This window comes from Andrographis paniculata, unplaced genomic scaffold (assembly GCF_009805555.1).
Source record: "Andrographis paniculata isolate CXL003 unplaced genomic scaffold, ASM980555v1 Contig71END, whole genome shotgun sequence".
NCBI classification, from domain to species: Eukaryota; Viridiplantae; Streptophyta; class Magnoliopsida; order Lamiales; family Acanthaceae; genus Andrographis; species Andrographis paniculata.
This window is the reverse complement of record NW_026137608.1, coordinates 1016620-1024395: the sequence shown is the minus strand read 5'-3', so window position 1 is coordinate 1024395 and position 7776 is coordinate 1016620.

Sequence of the window (7776 nt, the reverse complement as noted above, 5' to 3'; positions counted from 1 at the left end):
AAAGAAATAATCTAGGTACGATCATAGATTAATTTCTTCAATAGAAAATAGCACAAGAAAAACTCAAATTCAAATATTCAATCAATTAAAAAATGATTAAATTATTTGATTATGCAATTCCTAGGCTAAACTTGTCAACTTATTTAGCACTTCATCCAACAATTGCATAATTACGGATGCAAATGTTCAACTGCACACACTTGATAAATCAATCTAAAATTCGGACGCGATAAAAGATTAAATAAAATAATTGTAGACATGAATTACAAAAATTGCACAAATATCAATTTAATAAACAAGATTCAATTCAAATCAAAATATAATATCACAAATCTATATCCGGAATCCACATCAAACCTCGAACTAGAATAAAGTTGCGAGACATTCTTTGGCTGAGGGCTAGGCCTTGGGTTCAATACATGTGTTGGAAAAAAAAAAACTTGTAAACTTAGAATATTATGAAAATGATATTTAATGAACATGCACCGTTGAAATACTTTTTTGTTATAGGAACTATCATATTCATAGACAAATGCACTAATTTACTCATATAGAGCTTATATATTTGTTGTGGAGGTATACCCACATATTTATCGAAGTATATATCAACTTTACTGGTGTTTTTACTTTGATAATATAGGTATCGAAATAGATATAGAAGATATATAATATACAATCATGAGTATGTAGGTGCATATTGGTCTTGTTTCTTTCAAATTGGCTACACCCTCCATTTCCAATGGCTGTCTGGGATCTACAGTGTCACTGTTTATTGATGACATACATCCACACTTATGAAATATACACTAAAGCCATATATTAAATAAAGCTTCAGTAAGTGAAAAAAAATTATAATATGAATATTGTCATTACCTTCTACGATTTGGTCGTGCTTGGATAGATTAAGTATTAAATACATCCTTATTATATTTTTGTAAATAAAACAATCTCTAATGGATTAATCATATCTTGCATTAAAAAGAAAGAAAAAAAAAACTTGCAAGAAAGTGTTCATAACTATATATAGAATGGTTGAGTAATGAGGCTAGGGTCAATAGAGTTTAGGCTTAATAATCTCCAACTAGACATTGGTGATTAATATTTAGATGGTTGGTGTGTTTTGACATAGTCTTAGATGGATTAGTAAATACTAACCTCTGCACCACCATCAAATTAGATTAAATTTTACAAATAAATATATCACTCATTAGATATATGTATATATATATATATTTATTCTAATCATGCAAATACCTTTTATAGGTCCATAATTTTCTTTTTGTGACATATATTTACATATATGATATTGTTATATAAAGGGCATATTTTAGCTTTAGAGAACAACTTAGTTGGACTTTCAAGATTCATTGACTACACATTTTAATCATTACAATGAAATTATGCAAATTAACATTACATGAAGAAATGTTGCATAAGTTTGTGACTAACTTAACACACCACAATTCAAACTCATTTTCAGAATATGAGAGCTACTAATCCAGCTAATTCAAATTTGTTTTAAACATCAATTAATTGAATATTGGGTAGAAATAACGAATTGTTCCAATACCACAACAACTACAATAATTCTAAATATAATGAAAAACAATAACACACAACCAGAACTTCTTTTCTAGACATCCTAAGGTGTTTCTTGTTCCTCTCAGTCTTTTTTTTTTTTTTTTTTATCGGAATCCTCTCAGTCTTTATTTGAGTCATCCGCTGTGGAAGGAAGGTATTATAAATATGTAGATAAGCCTTTTATTTTATTTTTTGGTCCAGAAGCATTTAAAACAAATATATAAATATTGAGGAGTATATACAATACTTATTCAACTTTATGACACAATAATTTAAGTATCTGACTTATTATTTAGAGAATATCAACTGAAAACCAAAACACACATCATATATCTCTTGTTGTAACTAAAGGAAATTTGAGACATTCATGCACAATAGTTAAAAAAAAAAAAAAACAAAATTTTCAAACATTGACAAAATAAATACATTAACAATCAACACCGTGATAGAAATATTGAAAAACACTTTTTGTACTTAAAAAGTCAATTTACAAGAAAATAGGTGCCTATAGTATTTAAAAAAAAAAAAAAAGATCGAACTCTATCCGCCTCGCATCACAAATATTTTACTACAAAAGTATACCTATCAAGATGAAAATGAAAGTATTTCTATATACAATAAGAACATTTACAATTTAAATAGATAAAAATAATTCATATTTGACTCGATAGTGCAATACGATACAGAAGTAAACTAGACCAGCACCGAGGCTTGTACAAAACCAACAGAGGCACCATGCAAAAAGATCTAAGCACACCACAAATTTTAAAAAATACGAAACTAAAGTATCGGTTTTATCAAAAGTAAAAACTTTAGCTTACTTATTGGAACTCTGTTTCGAGTAGGAGACAATTTTTGACATTTTTGAGCAGGTTGTGTATTTTGGTTTCATTTTTCGATTCATCTTTGATGTGAACAAGTTCAAGTGCAACAATAGTAATGGTTTTTGGGGTGACGTTCGGTGGCGATAAGCTGAAAGTGTCAGGCTAATGGTTTTTGAAAAAACAAAGTGATTGAGATTGTGATATGGTTGGTAAATTTTAAATTTTATCTTATTTATTATTTTTTTATGTTATTTCTGTAACCAATGGCAGTGAAGAAATAAAAAATCCAAATTTATTATTTTGAAATTATATTTGTACAATATAACACTTTTATAATATGTAAATAAAGAATGTATCCTTATACAAAATGAACTGAAGTATATATAAAAATTCATTATATTAACTCATTTTTTCAACGACAAAATGAATAATAAAAAGCGATATATAAATATTATGAAAAAATAGAAAGTGCAATATCCTCTGTTAATTTGGAATGAACGAACTTAAATATTTTTGAAGTGACATATATTTAAATCAAAGTCTTCTTATTTTAAATTTATTATTAAGTCAAACATATTATATCACATCTTATTATATAATAAAACGTTATCACATCGTCTCAATCAAAATAAAGAGTGGACAGTCAATCATAATCAGAAATATATATATATATATATATATATATACAGAGGAACTGAAAATTGGCATTTCTCGTATCACTTTTTATCACTTGGTTTGATCTATATTTTGGTTAGTTGTATCTTTGATTTCATTTATGTCTTCTTTTTTCTTTTTTTCTTTTAATTTAGTTTTTAATATACAGTATAATATTCTATTTTCTTAAAAAAGAAATAAATATCCAGCGTAATATTTTTTAAATAATTAAAAAATTAATTTCATTATGCAGACAAACACGTGAAATTGTGTCGTACCGTGACTAATTTTGTAATAATAATAATAATAATAATAAAGAAATTTGAATAGAGATATGAGATATTTATAAAAGAAATATTGATGTGACATCCATATAAAATATCTCAATAGCATTAATTGTGGACCTCACACGAGGATATTTTCCACACTTTCGATTGTCTTTTAAATGATAAATTAAAAATGTATTTCAAATTATTATTATTATTATTATTATTATTATTATTATTATTATCACTACTACGTTTCACGCTAAAATTTTACTTTAAAGTAATTTTTGGATTTATTTATTATATCCATTTTTAGAATAATGATTTAATTCAATATTTTAATAAAAAAATAATAGACTCCTTTCGTTCTGTATCAATCGATATTTTTGTTTTAATTAACAATTGGGTATTTAAATAATAGAATTTAGTAAGATAATAATAATGGGTTAGTGTTTATCCCAGTTATATTATGAATAGCTTTAAATTAAAGATTAATATATATAATTAAAAAAATTAAAATATGTATTTAAATATTTTGTTTATAAAATTGATATAATATGGATATCATTTATCTAATAGATATAAAATATAAACAAACAAATATATTTATTTATTAAACATAAATTAATTTTATCAAAATATATAATTTTTAATATATACTCCCTCCGGCCCATAACAAAGTATCTATTTTTTCATTTTAGTCCGTCCCATAACAAAGTATCCATTTTCTTTTTTAGTAACTGTATTATCTACCTAACATTACAAATATCCTTACAATTTACAATATATTATACAAATGTCATTACTTTTATATCACACATACTAATAAGGTTATTTTAGTCATTTCTACTTTATTCCTACTATATCCCAATATAACACTGATATTTCTAAAACTATATGCAAAAAGTAAATAAATAGTTAATTTCGGGACGGAGAGAGTATATAAAATATTTGTTTACAAATGAGAGATGAAATAGATAGATTTTGGGTTAGTTATACATTATGTATGACGTTATTAAAATTAATTAAATTAATTTATATCTGTTTAATATATTTTATATAAACATAATTTTTTAAAAATAAAAATGTATCAAATAAGGTTAGACAAGCTAAAATAACAAAATGTCAAATGATTTTGAAAATAAGGGAGTATATACTTCATCTGGCCTAAAACTATAGTTTAGGTTGTATTTGACACGGAATTTAAGGAATACTGATATTATATTGATAGTAGGTAAAAAGTACGGATAAAAAACTTTTTTGTCCTTGTGAATGTATTAGTGTAAAAAATAGTGACAATTGTGTAATAATAATGAAAAAGTAATGGTAGTTTTATAATGACATGATTATTTATGGAAATGAGACTAATATTTTGAGACGGACAAAAATGGTAAACAAGACTATTTTATTGGGACGGAGGTAAGGGTAGTTTTATAATGATATGATTATTTATGGAAATGAGACTATTGTTTTGAAACGGACAAAAATGGTAAACAAGATTATTTTATTGGGACGGAGGGAGTACTTTTTAAATAAATTAGAAGTTTAAACACAATTAATGAGATTTGTTCAGTTTATTTTTTTCAAATATATTTTAATATAATATTTTCTAAAAAAATATATAATACTCATATTTTATTTTAAAATATAAAATAAAAACTTTTTTTTTTTTTTTTTTCAAAATAAGAGCAATTTAAAAGAATTTTAATATGTGCAGTTTAGGAGTTACTTGTTTATATTTTTTGGTGTTAATAGTGATTTACTAAATAATAAAATAATAAAATATGGTATTCTCACAATTTTGTTACAAATTAAATGTAATGTGAAAATAAATAAATATGAAGTGACAATGAAAATCGATCAAGAAATGTTATTTCTCTACAAATTAGATACACGTCTATATGTTTCCGATAGCCAATATTTTAATGAAAAAATTAAAAAAAATTCATCCATGAAAAGACTGTCACCTGGCCAATTAAGATGAAAAAGAAACTAAACTCTGTTAGAAAATTTTAAAAAATGAGACCGTAGAGGCTAGAGAAAACAAATAGTGTTGGTGTTTTTTTCAATAAAAAAATAACTCTTTTACAGGCACTCCACTCGGGGGGAACAAACAAATTTCAATCACGACCATAAATATCAATCGTAATTATAGTCATAATTCTATAATTAAAATAAATAAGTTTTTTTTGTTTATTCATTGACATTTTTTTTTGTCTATTCAACAAATAAACTTTCCCCAATTTATTTATCCGATAAACTTTCATTGTCCGTGTAATGAATAGACTTACCTACTCATAGATTTATTTATGTGCAGACTTATTGTGGATTTTGTTTCGGGCCTATCTCAATACTATTTAATAAATTGTTTGAGATGAGAATTGAGCTTTAGAGCAAAATTAGGCTTTAAAAAGTCAAGCAATTATCCAATCCCATGACCCATGATCCTCGACTCCTAATCTATAATAGGTCCAGGAGGTTAGACGGTGTGCGCGCACGTATGGCTCACCAAAATTGATATACATTGACCACACTATTGTACCGCATTTATTAGATACAATGGTATTTAAACACATGTAGAATAATTTTTCAACATCCAATTAACTTAACCCAAATCAATAACTAAATCCAGAAAATATATTCTATAAGCACAATTAATTGAAACATATCAATTAATTATTCCGGTTGATGCATTTCTACTAACCTAATAATCGATCTCAACAACTGACATTAATAAGATCAATTTCATGACTTTTAATTCAATTGAAAACATAGAATTAAGGATGTGAAATCAAATAAAAATGAACATGTTGGATAATTATGGATTCAATTGATGAATACTCCTCTCGAGCATACACTTTCATGAATCCATATGAATTATTTGAGGTTTGTGAATGATTCTTTCATCTCTCATATAAGCTGCATCTGAAGGTTCAAATAATAACCTTCAATTTTATTAGAATCGCTCCAATGATGGTCGGTCTCTCTCCAAAACGAAGTAAACTTATTCAATAGATGTAGTTAATTCTTTGAATTGAATGGAATGAATAGCAGTTAATTTTTGGAATGAATGGAATGAATATTTCATCAAGATGACTACAAGGTATATAGACCAAGAAAGGTCGAGTTTAGGTCATACATCTAATCTAATTATTAACGACTCACAACCTTTAAACAAACTAATGTACTTAAATGGTTTTGAGTCGTGGCTAGTCCATCAACAATTGGGTTGGGGGCATCTGATCCTGCCAACAACTTTCCACGTTAGTGAAAATTGCCCAAAATCATCGCAAATTCACAACTCATTCAAGAGAGACATTAATACATTAAGACAAGTAGCTCGTGACTTTGAAGTTTTCCATAGTCAATATTACAAAATATGTTGGTGGTTTAGTTGACATAATGCATTATATTGTTCTACCTTAGCGTACATTTACTAAATAACATTGATGTGTCGCTATCTTAACTTCATTTTGTTCTTATATTTTTTTAAAAAAATATATATATTTTGGTCATAGATCACGTCTATGAATCCATAAGTATTTTATTTGAAATATCTCACGCTTCACACTAACATATATAATCTTATCTTAAAAATATTAACCTCTTACGGTAAGGATTATTAAGAGTTATTAACTCAACCTCGCCACTTTTGCACAAAAATATAATTATTTCTATGTAAAAAATGGTATTCGAATATTACTATTGAACTTTCACAACATGGTTTTCTCATTGAACCAATGTTTGAGATCATCAAATGATTTGGTTGGGTTACAAATGTAATCCTCTCTATTATGTTGATTTCAGATCCATTTCATTTAACAATTTATACATTTGATTTCGATATAACTCTTTGGTTAGCAGATTCGTCAGATTTTCTATTCGCTTCATATAATCAGTAGTAAAACTCTAATGGTGATAAAATATCTTATAGCCTTATGTATACATCGGATATGTCAAGATTTATCATTGTAATTTTATTTTTAGTGCATTTTTTTTAATCATAATTTTGGCTCTCACAGTGAATTATCACTAAAGTTACTGGTTAGTATAATATGAAATGTTATCTAGGAAGTTTCTAAACCATTCGACTTCTTCACTGGATTATATAAAGCGATGAACTCTATTTCCATAATTGACCATGCAATATACGTCTATTTTGTGAACTTTCAGGAACAGCTCTACCTTCAATAGTTGATACATATCCACCTGTAAATAGTAAATCTTTCGTGTCAGATATAGAATTTGCATTATAATAGCCTTAAATATTGAAGGAATTCTTATGCAGTATATACTAAAGTCAAGAGTAAATTTAAAGTAACTCAAGACTCTTCTTAGTACATTCTAGTGTTCGTGACTTAGATTGCTATAGTGTAACAGCTTAGCTTATTTATTGGACAAGTTAAGTCGGATATTGTACAATTTGTTAAGTAAATCAAGCTTTCACTTAT